This window comes from Nicotiana tabacum, chromosome 11, assembly GCF_000715075.1.
Source record: "Nicotiana tabacum cultivar K326 chromosome 11, ASM71507v2, whole genome shotgun sequence".
NCBI classification, from domain to species: domain Eukaryota; kingdom Viridiplantae; phylum Streptophyta; class Magnoliopsida; order Solanales; family Solanaceae; genus Nicotiana; species Nicotiana tabacum.
The window spans coordinates 35,920,659-35,935,006 of NC_134090.1; the positions used below are offsets into that span (position 1 = coordinate 35,920,659).

Consider the following 14,348-nt stretch of genomic DNA (forward strand, 5'->3'; position numbering starts at 1 on the left):
CCAAATTTTTGATGAATAAATTTATCTTTCTTGGGTGAAATGGGGGATATCTCGATCGGGGGAGAGAACGGGGAAATACCATATGACCCAATATATTTGACAAGTCGCACTATACGTCAACCCAAGATGCATCTTCCTCTCCAAGACTTCGGAAAGGTACTTTTGAAACACCAATAGGCATTAAATGAAAGAAAGAACTAAATACTATATTTCACTTTGAGGTGGAAACGTAATAATTTTTTTTATTGTCTTTATAATATTCATATTGGTTTTATCGTATTTATTTTATCCATAGATTATAAAAATTAACAAAAAAAGACAGAATGAATAAACTCAAATTATTACGAATAGGTCTTTCTAATGATATATAAGTATGGACTCATTCGCTGATAGAAAATGGGATCAACTCCCCATTGCGTATTGGTACTTATCGAGTATAGAATAAATCTGCTTCTCTTTGTTCCTACGAACAGAATTGTTCCATTATTACCAACAGAATAGAACACCCTTGTTCGGAAATAATCGACTGAACAAGAGTGGTCCATAGGATAGTCATATTATAGTCTTTTCCAATGCAATAAAGTTACGTAGTGTCTATTTATCTTTGATATAAAGGGTATTTCCATGGGTTTGCCTTGGTATCGTGTTCATACCATTGTATTGAATGATCCCAGTCAGTTGCTTTTTGTTCATATAATGCATACAGCTCTGGTTGCTGGTTGGGCCGGTTCGATGGCTCTGTATGAATTAGCAATTTTTTATCCTTCTGATCATGTTCTTGATCCAATGTGAAGACAGGGTATGTTCGTTATACCCTTCATGACTCGTTTAGGAATAACCAATTCATGGGGCGGTTGGAGTATCACAGGGGGGACTGTAATGAATCCGGGTATTTGGAGTTACGAAGGTGTAGCTGGAGCACATATTGTGTTTTCTAGCTTATGCTTTTTGGCAGCTATCTGGCATTGGGTGTATTGGGATCTAGAAATATTTTGTGATGAATGTACAGGAAAACCTTCTTTGGATTTGCCAAAGATCTTTGGAATTCATTTATTTCTCTCAGGGGTGGCGAATTTTCCGCAATGGGCGAAAGCCTGACGGAGCAATGCCGCGTGGAGGTAGAAGGCCCACAGGTCGTGAACTTCTTTTCCCGGAGAAGAAGCAATGACGATATCTGGGGAATAAGCATCGGCTAACTCTGTGCCAGCAATCGCGGTAATACAGAGGATGCAAGCGTTATCTGGAATGATTGGGCGTAAAGCGTCTGTAGGTGGCTTTTTAAGTCCACCGTCAAATCCCAGGGCTCAACCCTGGACAGGCGGTGGAAACTACCAAGCTGGAGTATGGTAGGGGCAGAGGGAATTTCCGGTGGAGCGGTGAAATGCGTAGAGATCGAAAAGAACACCAACGGCGAAATCACTCTACTGGGCCGACACTGACACTGAGAGACGAAAGCTAGGGGAGCAAATGGGATTAGATACCCCAGTAGTCCTAGCCGTAAACGATGGATACTAGGCGCTGTGCGTATCGACCCGTGCAGTGTTGTAGCTAACGCGTTAAGTATCCCGCCTGGGGAGTACGTTCGCAAGAATGAAACTCAAAGGAATTGACGGGGGCTGGAGCATGTGGTTTAATTCGATGCAAAGCGAAGAACCTTACCAGGGCTTGGCATGCCGCGAATCCTCTTGAAAGAGAGGGGTGCCTTCGGCAATGCGGACATAGGTGGTGTATGGCTATCGTCAACTCGTGTCGTAAGGTGTTGGGATAAGTCCTGCAATGAGCGCAACCCTCGTGTTTAGTTGCCATCGTTAGTATATTCACAAAATACAAATTATGTGCAACCAATCCTCTAATCAAAAAATTCACACACAGTCTCTTCAAAATCTCCATAATCATGTCCTTGTTGTTCTTCTGGAGTTTCATAGCCGCTATCTTTTTTTCACTTTCCATGAGCCCAAAGATTGGTAGCCAATTCTCTCCTAAAGGTCCATGACTGACTTTGATCGAAATTGAAGATATTTTCTTTATTCAACCGCATATCAATTAACTTAAGAGCAAATACACCACAATCAACACTACAAAAAGAACATGAAAAATAGTTAACACAAGGACAAAAAATAATAAACATAAGATGCATGGTAAAACATATACAAAACACGTACTTGTTAGTCTGTTGCGGTGAGGTCATCCACTTAATTTGAAATTTTTCCACAGGACTAGCCCTATAAAATTTATTGTGTGCCCCAAATTCCAAGCATTTGAGACAGTGTGGGATCAACCGGGCATAATTTCTAACATGTTCAACCGCACGCTCATATGTTACACTGCCCGTGGAATCATACACATATATAATTTTATCTTTAAAGTCAAGAATTCCAAAAAAGTAGTGCGTAGATCTCTAGCCCGTCATTGGCTTAAGTCGAAATGGAAAGAATAGTTTTCTGGCAGATGCCCATGAGATACCACAGGAAAGGTCGAGGCCTTTTACGTAGTTGGCCACCTTTTCATTCGTTGATTCTTCCTCAAACCAACTAAAGTCCGTAAGTGGCCGAATAACTGCTTCTTCTTCTTCTTCTTGAGCCTGTTATTTGGATATCCTCTTTCTCTTTGATTTGCTCTTTTTTTGATCCTCCATTCTCTTTTGCTTTCTTTTTCTAATTTTATCCATCTATTCTTCTGAAGGATGAATACCAACCAGCTTAGTCATATACTAATCAAAAATTAAATCTGTTACTGCAAATCTTGATTTTGGATAAGCTGGAAGGTGATAGCAATATTTTTTGCGCAAGTAATATATGCTCACATCCATATGTTGCAAATGAACAACAACAAATGATAACATGTGAAAAAACTACAAACAGCATGACAAAAACTTAAGCATATTCAGTTTGAAGTGTTAGAAAATAATCTAAAAAACTTCAGCATGTTTGATTTAAAAGTTTTAAAAAAAATAGAGAATGCATGTCAAAAACTTCAGCACGATTAGGCTGAAATTTTAGCAAATAAGCTAAAAAACTTCAGCATTTTAGTAAGAATAAAGCTGAAGTTTTCCAAATTACAGTACAAAAATTTTACAATAAAAAATAAGCTGAAGTTTTGGGAAATACAGTTAAAAACTAATTCAAAAAACAAACTTTATAACTTACTTCATCCGCAAGATCAAAGTTAGGATCCATAAGCTAGGTAAAGAATGATTTTCGAATATCAATTCCAACTAATATGAATGGATTGGAATCATATTCACTGGCATCCATCTTCAACCACTCTGTAAATCTTTGCATCAATCCACTACCTTAATTAACATAATGGAAGGGACACCTTCGTATATTCTTTCCTACTTTCCAATCTTGCCCCCTTTCCTTTCGTTTATGAACTACGTAAGGAGATCTCAACAAAATACTCTCCATACGAATCCTTTTCCCTTTTTTTATCTAGTTTTCCTTTTGCTTGCTCTTCCTGCTGTTTCGTCACAACTAACTGCTGTTGTTCAGCAGCAGGGGAAAAACTACAGCCATCGTGGCAGATGCTTGACCAAATCCCTGTTGTTCACGACGTTCTTATGTCTCTTCACGAACAAAAACAACAGCAGAATTACCTTCTGAATTAGTCCCTTGTGTACTACCAAGTGAAAATGAACATAAATTGAAGTTGGGGATATCACTGGTATCACACATAAGAGAACTGGAAATCTTCCTTCTCTTAGGTTTTGGAAGAAGTTCTGATGCATCAGATGAGATCTACAAAAGCAAGAAAAATATAAATATAAATAAAACTGATAGAAAACACACATTAGGCAAAAAAAACAGATTATAATCGAATTGTAGAAAATAACTACCTGGTCTAAGTGTTGCGACATAGATGGTGTTTGCATTCCAACAGATCATGTATCTTCATGCAAAAATAAATAAATAAATAAATAATACTGACTAAATTTTATAAAATAATACCAACACACTTCACACCTATCTATGAGGCAACAGGTGTGAATATATGTATTTCTCCTTTTTCATATAGCTGCATAAGCTCACCAAATTCTTTTTGAGCTGCCTCGAGTCCTTCTGAAAAATCATTCAAAAACATTAAAAAAATAAAGTATGTAAAATTTCAAACTGTAAAAAATATACTTCGATCAAATATAATAAATTCATGATCTATAGAATACCTTTACGTTTGTCTTCCGCTGTGGTTTCCCCAGGCTGTATGCCTTTGTCGATATCAGCATTTCCAGCTTCATTCAATTGTGAACCAACGTCGAGGAGCATTGGAGTATTCTCTGGAAGGTTTTTCTCAACTCTACCTTCATTCAATTCAGCATCATCAGAGAGTTTTTTAGTTGTGTCAATTGAGGCACAACTAGTTTCAACTTCCACTGCATATTCATAAAGAAGGGGAATAGATCAACTAGTTTTTCTATATATATAACATAGAAAAAAAATTTATACATGTAGTGAAAATTTCACTATAAGATATTATAAAAAAACAGTTAAAACTTCAACTCTAAGAAGGCTGAAGTTAGCTAGTCACAAATAAAAACTTCAGCTCTAGAGCTGAAGTTCGACAGTTACAAAAATAAAAACTTCAGCTCTAGAGCTGAAGTTCACCAGTTACAAACCAAAACATTCAGCAAAAAAACATGTTGTAGTTTTTACAAAAAAACACAAACACATGAAACAAAACTTCAGCTCTTATCTAAGGTATCATTGAAATATTATAAACTTCACACTTTGTACCTGTAGTAACAATTTCTGTGTATCACCACCTAGAAGTTCTTTGCAAATAGCTAGTAATCCTGCATACCGATCGTCTTTCCCAGTAGTGCTAGACACATCACTCGCTTTCAGTTCTAAAGTACAAACAGGTGCTTGATCTCCATCGCCAAACAAATTGCCTATTCCAATATCACTTTCCAAAGCACAACTCGGTGCATGTTTTTCAGTGCTAACAACTTGATCATCTGCACCTTTCTCAATTCTTAACTCTTCATCATTTTCATCTTTACTCTGTCTACAAACACTGGATTGTTCCTCTCCACCTTGTTGTTGAACATGTTCATTACCTTCAACAGCCGCTTCCTTATGTGTAGCATTATCATCTGCGAATTTACGCAATGCATCATGAGCAGTATGTTCTTCAGTATCAACAACTTGATTATCTGCACCTTGCTTGCTTCCAATACTCTCAGTTGATAACTGAGCTTCATCATTTCCATCTCTGCTCAATCTATCAGCACTGGAATGTTCCTCTTCAACTTGTTCTTGAACATGTTGATCGCCTTCAAAAGTCGATGGATGTTTGTAACACTCGTTCATCCTATCATATTCTCGATGGTTACTCAAATCAAAATTTCTATCGTCCATTCCATTTGATTTGTTGACAATCGTAAACAACTGTTCAAACTTCTCATCGAAATATTCTTAGAAAAACGATTGCTAACAATGATTAATCTGAATAATATCAACAGAAATAAAAAGACTTCTCTATAAATTAGCTTACCTTCACTTTTACAAAAACCGCATCCACAATAGCAAATCGCTCCTCCTTTTTAAACTTATCGAAAACTTCGTTCACGATCGTGCTTATTTCTTTTTTTGCATGCCGTTGAACCTCCGTCATTAACCTCTAGAATAGATACACAACAAAAATTCAGATATAGAAGAAAACTTCAGCTCAAAAACATGTTGTACTTTTACAAAAACAAAACCAAAAAACTTCAGATCAAAACTTACAGAACATATTGTCTTAAGTAATTCATTGTCATCAAAGTCAGATGTAGAACAGGTAGAACGACTCTCGGTACGAGATGATTCGCCAATAAAAGGAGTTCGATTCGGTTCTTTTGATCGATTCCGACTACGTGGTGATTCACCAATGACATGAGTTCGATTCGCTTCTTTTGATCGACTCAGAGTACGTGGTGATTTACAAATGAAAGGTTCGATTCGCTTCTTTTGATCGACTCAGAGTACGTGGTGATTCACCAGTTGAAGGAACTGCATTAACTACCTTTGAACGAATCCGGCTGCATGGTAATTGTCCAATTAAAGGCATTGAATTCAATTCCTCTTCTGTATGAATTATATCCAATACCCTAAAGTCGCAATATCTCTGTTTAATATAAAAAAAGTATATTATAAGGAGAAAAAAACTAAAACATCAACATATTAACACAAAGACAAAAAAAAGTAACTTACTTCATGAGTACTGAACATATGATAAAGTTCGGGAAATTTAGGCTCTCCCACACATACATAACATAACATCCTGGGGACCTGAGGGGTATCAAGGTACTCATCCTCTCTTATATACTTCTCCCGAACATCTGGGAAGCGCTCATAGAACCAAGCACATTACGGATATGGAAATCCACCAAGTTTATACTCAGTTGTATGTAATTTGTTCTGCTTGTCCAATGCATGTTTCAGTGAATAAATGAGCTTCTCATAAGCCACATTACCCCAAGGATATTCAGCACAAACCTTATCATCTTCAACAATAAATGCATACTCCTCTATCATAGATGACTCGGTATTTTTCGCAAACAAAATAGATTCTACAACAAGAATTTCCATAAGCTTAACAGCATCATCATCACTCTCGCATACATGTACGTGATTCACAACATTCTTTGGAATTTCATTGCGTGTCATAAAACTTCGAATATCCTTCAAAGTCACACCCTTGGACTTACCAAAATAGCTCTTCAAAATATTGCTCTCTTGATTAATTGGTTTTTCAACATTATGTGTTGTGATCCGCAAATCACACATAATGTGAAAGTCTTCAAGGGTGAAGGAAACATCATGGCCAAAAATCTTGAAACTAATGGAGTCTCGATCATTCATGAATATTCGAGAAAGACACGGACAATGAACCAACTTCATGCTGCATTTGAAATTCTCCATAGCCATAATGTATCGAAATGTACCATTACTAAGCTTATCCCGTTGTGTAGGAGTAAAGAAAGTTGCAATTAATTTCTTCAAATCATGGTTCCCCTTCCAGTAACCCTTAGAGTTAAACCAATCTCCAAACTCAAAATATCTTTGTCCTGGTCTTGTAGGTGGAGGAGTAGGGACATAAGGACCTGGGGGTATTATAGGTTGTCTAGGTGATTTAGGTGCTTTGCCTACTTTAGCTGCATTAGGATCTTTAGGTGTTTTAGGAGCCATCTGTTCAAAAAAAGTAAAAGATACAAAAAATAACATTAGGACATTATCAAAAAGATCAGTTAAAACTTCAATACCTAAGAAGGCTGAAGTTCGACAGTTACAAAGACAAAAACTTCAGCCCTATAGCTGAAGTTCGACAGTTATAAAATAAAAACTTCAGCTCTAGAGCTAAAGTTCGACAGTTACAAAACAAAAACTTCAGCTCCACCAATAACAAACACAAAAACTTCAGCTCCTAAAGCTGGACTTCACCAGTTACAAGCACAAAAACTTCAACTCCTAAAGCTGAACTTCACCAGTTACAAGCACAAAACATTCAGTAAAAAAACATGCTGTAGTTTTTACAAAAAACAAAACACAAATTCAAATCCAAAAATAATACCAAAACATGAAAAAAACTTCAGCTCCTATCTAAGGTATCATTGAACTATTATAAACTTCACACTTTAATAGTATCATCTATTTAACTCTCAAAATTTTTAAAAATTTGGACGTCTAATCACAGAAGAATTTATAAAATTTTCATCAACAATATAACACTTGTTCAAAAAACCTAAAAACGCAATCATAAAAGTAAAACTAATGCACTTATCAAACTAAACCCTAAGAAAATATTTTATCATAAATACATGACTATCAAAACCAAAACCAGAAATTAAATCGTAAAATAAAATCCAAAAGGTTAATGCAATGTACCTATGATTAAATCGTAATATGGGAACAACGACGACTAGCAGTTGAAAAATCAAAACAACGACGAAAACCGTTTGATTTCAGAGAAGAACAAATCAAAAAAGGCGAATAACGGGAGAGAGAGACAGAGACAGTAGAGGACTAGCGTCTACTTGGAGAGAAAGTAGTCTTTTAATAAAGAAGGGCAAATAGTCTTTTCAAATGATTTTTAACAAAAAAAATGGGTACGGGTGCAAACAGAAAGACAAAGCGACTACAGGTTATTTGGGCGCCCCATGTAAATTTTACTGAAATTTATGAATGAGAGTTAATATAAGGGATGACCAACCAGATACTATTCACTTGTGTAGTTTAATACTAGCAAGGAAAGCCCATGCAATGCACGGGCCCAACATGATCAACATGATTATCAAGGAGAGAAAGAATTTTTACATTCCTATACACTATATGAAACTATATTACTCTTCCTACTCAAGTTTTACTATAATTACATTTTATATACCCAATTACCATTTATGTACATTTTAAGGGAATTAATGATAATAATTAGTGTCCTAAAATTACTCTAACACATTTTCCACTCCCCCACGTTTCTCTCTACACATCTCACCCTCCTCTCTACGTATCTTGCATAAGAGAGTAACAATTCCACCATTGACAACCATTAAAAAGCTTTGATGCTTTGAATTTGAATTTGGGTTTTCAAAAAATATTGTTTGTTTGGATTGGATGTTGTTGCAAAGAATTGAGAATTCTCTCTACGTCTCTCTCTATCTCTCAATCCCGAATTTCAGTAATGTAAAGCAAAGGAAAAGAGAGCAGCAATTCCACCATTGGCAGCCATTAAAATGCTTTGAAGCTTTGAATTCGAATTTGGTTTAATCATTATTTGTTTGGATTGGGTGTTGTTGCAAATAATTGGGAATATGGTTTGGATTTATATCTCAATTTTGAGGGATTTTAGTGAAGATTAGACTTGGTTTTAGCTGAATTTCAGAAGAAAATTAGAAAAATTGTATTTTATTGTTTATATATTTTTCTTTTATTTATTTAACTATTGTATGAAAGTTGAATAACATTGTATAAAAATTATATTTAAGTTGTATGATATTATAGTTGTATATATCTGAGTAGAAATAATGTATGAAAATTATAGATAAGTTGTATAATATATAATTAGTTGTATGAAATTTGTTTTTACTGTGTATAAATCAGATACAAAATATACAAAAGACATATTATATAAAATTTGTATTTAAATTGTATGTTATTGTAGATGTATTTAACTGAGTAAAAATAATGTATGAAAGTTGTAGATAAATTGTATGCCAACCTTAGTATTTTACATTTTAATTTTATGAATTGTATGATAAGCATGTATAATGAATAATCCACGAGAGTTTGATTCATTATTACATTTCATGTTCTCTACTGTATCCATCTCAACTGATAATGGCAACATAACACATGCTTTCATTGTATATATATAGCGTTCGTGTTTATCTACTGACTGCAAATATAATTCTTCATTATAGTTCTGACTTCTGAGACATCGAACTACCTCAAATTGCTGTGTGATAGTTTCAAGTTCCTAAAAGAATTTACAATGATTTTGAGAAATAGAACGTCGCACATCTTTCTATCAGATTGGACTATTTTGGCATCACAACCGCAAAACAGATGTCCTCTCCCCACTCCTCAGCTTTAATAATCCAGTGTCATTCGCGTTAAGTTGTGCCATAGCAATTAAAAGATGGATTATGAAGTGCAAAAACTTGTGTAAGTAGCTTTTAGCGGATAACACTTCTTTTCTCCGGATAACAAATTCAACAGTGGAAAGATTACGATTTCCACATCCATGAAATGTGATGTGGAAAATGAAGGAGAAAGACAGAATCTGGAGAGAAGAGGAAAAAAAAAATGGTGCAACTAAATCCCTTAATTGAAGGCACTAATAATGGATTAAGAGCCTTTTAAGGTGAAATATATATTTTTTGTAAATAAAACTTGTATAGGTAGAATTTAGGGTAATAAAGTTTCCAATAATGTATAGGAATAAAAAAATCGCTATCAAGAATTAGGTAAAGTCTTTTGGTATAAGATTGTGTAAAATGCCTCAGAATGTTATTGTCATTGTCCTATGGATTATATTAAAAAAAGCATTTTCAGTGCCAACACTTTAGTTATAATTATTACATAAACTCGAGCACTTAACTAATAAAGCTTCCAAAGTTGATGCAAATATCGGATTCGAATTTCGGATTCTAGAAAAAGCAATCCGAATCCGATCCGAATTATATCGGATTGGACCGGATTTAAAGTTTGGATCGGATCGGATTTCAGTTTGGATCAGATCGGATATCGGATCGTATTATTATGCCTCAAAGTTAAATTAATATGTATATTTTCTTTGTAAAAGAGGCAATACATTAAGAAAAATTCATGTTTATGCAATTATGAGAGTACTATGGTGTTAATATAGCTAAATCTAGCAATTGTAAAGGTAATAACTTGGAGGTTGATGTAAAGGAAGTACTGACTATCCGAAATTAAAGTGTAGAATTTATACATTCCCTAATAATTTCGGATTTCGGATCGGACTAAAATATACCAATCCGAATCCGATCCGAAATCCGAAATTTTAAAAAACACAATCCGAAATCCGATCCAATCCAAAATACGAAATCTGAAATTGAATGGCTCGATTCGGATTTCGGATATCCGATCCGAATGAACAGCCCTACCCTTTTTTGTTCACCTGCAACTCTGTTTGAAATCTCAAGTCGCAACAGAGAAATCTCGGAGGAAGAAAAGAGTTGAAATTTTTCTCCCGTGATGCAGTTACCTGCTAAAAATATAAATTATAAGGTTCCGATGTCAATTTCAAACATCAAAAGTTATTAAGTTTACTTACTTGGAAGAATGTGGAAACGAAGTCTTTAAGGAGAAAAAAAGTTCCGATTTGAAACATAACTAAAAAGAGAAATTAACACAATGTAACAATTATTTGTAACCTTTCAAAAAAGGTTCGAGGACGGGTGATGTTAAGTTCCTTTTTCAGGAAAAAATTACTTGTTGCTCATATGTTTTATCCAAACTTTGGAACAAAGATATAGCAAGAAACATACAGCGAATGGCTAATGAATCCAAGGCAACTCATACCGGAGGTGAAAGATCATGTTTTCACCTAAATGCTCTTTCCCTGGAAATCCTGTAAGATGACATCTGGAAGACGATCCGGTATTACTAAAGATGGAACATATCATACTACCTGACGATACATAAACACCAAAATCAAAGTGAATGAAAGTCATATTAAATATAGGGTTCATATTACCATAGAAAATGAAATCTAACTACTGTATATTAGTGTATGCATAGACTCCATAACTATTTGCAGTCCTAAAGACGCCATGAAAGAAGTGAAAATAGTGGTATCCTGTGTATCACTTACCAAAGCAAACCAGGAAAATCAGTAGCCAAAGGGAAAAGAAGAAATAATTTATGTAATATTTACACATTCATGTATGTATGTATTATTTGTGTATGTATACGGTAGCAAAACTTCATATTACCATAGAAAACGAAATCTAACTATCATATATTAGTGTATACATAGATTCCATAACTATTTGCAGTTCTAAAGACTCCATGGCAAAAGCGAAAATATTATTTAACCTATATATTATTTACCAAAGCAAAGCAGGAAAATAATTAAGTAGCCAAAGGGAAAAGAACAAACAATTTATATAATATTTACACATTCGTGTAGGTATGCATTGTTTGTGTAGGAATATGATAGCAAAACTAAAAGCACGTAATACAGAGCATTTGGCCACACTGGCTATCACAAGAATATCAGCTGGCATACTTTAAGGGTTACTCATCTCAATATTTTTTTTATTAACATGAGCTTTCACGTTGGCGACGTTACTAACTTCCTCGGGATGATCCACGCAGTATTGCATCTGCTCATAAAGTTTGTCCCTATATATTATTGTTATGGTGAAGGCAGTTAGCACTCTCAATACCCTCAATCATAATGGAGAAGAAAGTAGAGAATTAAAAAAATATAATATATCCAAATTCCCTGTTCAAGCCGCTGCAAAAGTTTTGCCTCCTCTATATTTATTGGTGAAGTCCTTCTTAGTTATCTCTAGAAATGTAGTTGAAGAACAATTGTTGTTCATTTTTCTATAACACATTTTTTGATCCTCTTCTGTTTTCCATATATGTACAGAAAGGAGGGTAAAAATGACCTAGACTACTGTGAAGGAAAGAAACATAGAAACACTACATCAACAACAATTTTAATCAACATTTTTATGACACATTATCCAAGAGACATGCGGATCAAACATATTCTAGTAACAGTTGGCCCCTTAACTTTGAATCTCATTTATCTTTGAAGGTTGGGCGCCCAACAATCAGGGGAAATATTCCTATCGCCAGGACTATATTTTTGATATTGAAAAGGAATAGCTAGCTTCTTTAAGTAGTTGGTTAAACTTTTATAGGGTGATTGAAGTATAAATTGATTTCTGTAAATTGAACAATATGACTATTACATTAGTGAATGCTCTTTTATTGAAACATAGGAGGACAAAGCAGGAATCTAAACTTAAAAAAAGAAGGAAAAACTTTTTTACCAAATGCAGTGATAGGCATAACTATGGTAAAAGTCCAAATTACCACTTTCAGACATATCATCAACCACCTTGTGACTAGACCACAGACTTTCTGGTTAGTTTTGCACTAGTTAGTTGGTAACAAGGACAGAATTAATCAAACATAATGCATGTGCAAATCAGGCGCAATCACTAATAAGTCTAATATGCATATAGAATTCCAGTAAGAAATTATTAAAAAAGAAAAGAAAATAACATATATGCACACAAAATTGTGATTACAAATAAAAAAGTGCAAAAATAACTTCAAAAACAGAAAGGCCACGTGATACAAATAGAGCAAAATTGACAATCAATGTAAGAGTGAAGACCAAAAAAAAAATATGTACTACACTACATTCACACTGCAACGCGCATACACATCAGCACTTCAATTCCATTATAGAACCCAATTTTAAGTACTCCCAGAGCTCTCACGCCTTAAGCTCCATCACAGATCCATCAAAACAAAATTTCACACGTTGAAAGAGTCAAAAACAGAGAGAAGCGCTAGAAAGTTCAGAAAATTTTCAAAAGAGAGAGATGGCACTTTGAAAGAGTGATGAAACGAAAGAATGAGTTGAACTTACCCTAGAAGCAAAAACAGAGATTTAGGCTGTGAAATTGTGTAAATCAAAGTGCAGTACACGTTGTGTGCTAAAATAATGTGCACGTGTCATATGAAAAGGAATGTTGAGTAATGTGAAATTACCAGCTAACCCTTGGAAAATTTTACAATCCCCAGTATACCCCTGTTCGGGCACCCTGTTCGTACACCCCAAGTCTAACTTCTATATAATAGTAAAGTAAAATAACTATTATGTTATAAAATAAAGACCGTAAAGTAAAGACAAGTATAGAGAGAAACTGATATATTATTCGAATTCAAATTGATTTACATAATGAACTGAAATCCCTTCTATTTATAGAAGAAAAGAAGTTGCTACTGTAAGCTGCTACTGCAAGCTGCTGTGTAAACTACTACTGCAAGCTGCTGTGTAAGATGCTACTGCAAGCTGTTGTGTAAGTTGCTACTGCAAGCTGCTGTGTAAGTTGCTACTATACCAGATATGGATAATCTTCTATTGAGAGTGTCACACCTCCTTTTTCCGCACCCGAGGGGGCGTAGGGGGAGTTTTTTCCAATTAAAGGACAATCAAAATGGGATTTATTTATTTATTTCAGAGTCGCCACTTGGGAGATTTAGGGTGTCCCAAGTCACCAATTTTAATCCCGAATCGAGGAAAATAATGACTCTATATTACAGTCTGCGTACCAGAAATCTAGATAAGGAATTCTGTTAACCCGGGAGAAGGTGTTAGGCATTCCCGAGTTCCGTGGTTCTAGCACGGTCGCTCAACTGTTATATTTGGCTTATTTATCTGATTTTTAATACAATATGAACTTATGTGCAGATTTATCTTTTAACCGCTTTATTATTATTGTTTTTACAAGAATGTGAACATCGCTTAAAATATATCTTTGGACTGTGTCACATGAAATGCACCCACGATCCGAAACATATTTTATTTGATGTTTTAGGATTTGGATTTGGGTCGCATAAAATGCACACCCGAGTTTAAGAAAATTAAATTATTAAAGACGCGCCTAAAGCAACTAGCGCATTATTATTTTTGGGGAGGGCCGTGAAATTTGTTAAACGGCCCATCCCGGAATCTAAGTATTTAATACATATATTTTGTGAGGGCCCCGCAATTTGTCCTTTTTATTCGGCGAGGCTCGTCTCATTTTATTCTTTATTATTATTATTATTATTTTTATTTTTTTTATTTTTTTTATTATTATATATATATATATA

The 14,348-nt window shown here is 34.8% G+C and overlaps 1 long non-coding RNA gene and 1 pseudogene across 3 annotated transcripts; one reads left to right on the plus strand and one right to left on the minus strand.

Annotated features, from left to right (window-relative positions):
* The first annotated feature begins 993 nt into the window (after positions 1-993).
* Positions 994-1,570, plus strand: LOC142166733 (18S ribosomal RNA; annotated as a pseudogene).
* Positions 1,571-10,380: 8,810 nt separating this feature from the next.
* Positions 10,381-13,955, minus strand: LOC142166253 (uncharacterized). Of its 3 annotated transcripts, none has more exons than XR_012696494.1 (2): positions 13,120-13,955; positions 10,381-11,133 (listed from the first exon to the last, which is right to left on the minus strand). It is a non-coding gene; the product is annotated as an uncharacterized LOC142166253 (long non-coding RNA). The 3 variants fall into 3 exon arrangements; XR_012696493.1 differs by lacking the exon at positions 13,120-13,955 and adding an exon at positions 12,888-13,113; XR_012696492.1 differs by lacking the exon at positions 13,120-13,955 and adding an exon at positions 12,512-13,113.
* Between the last annotated feature and the right edge of the window lie 393 nt (positions 13,956-14,348).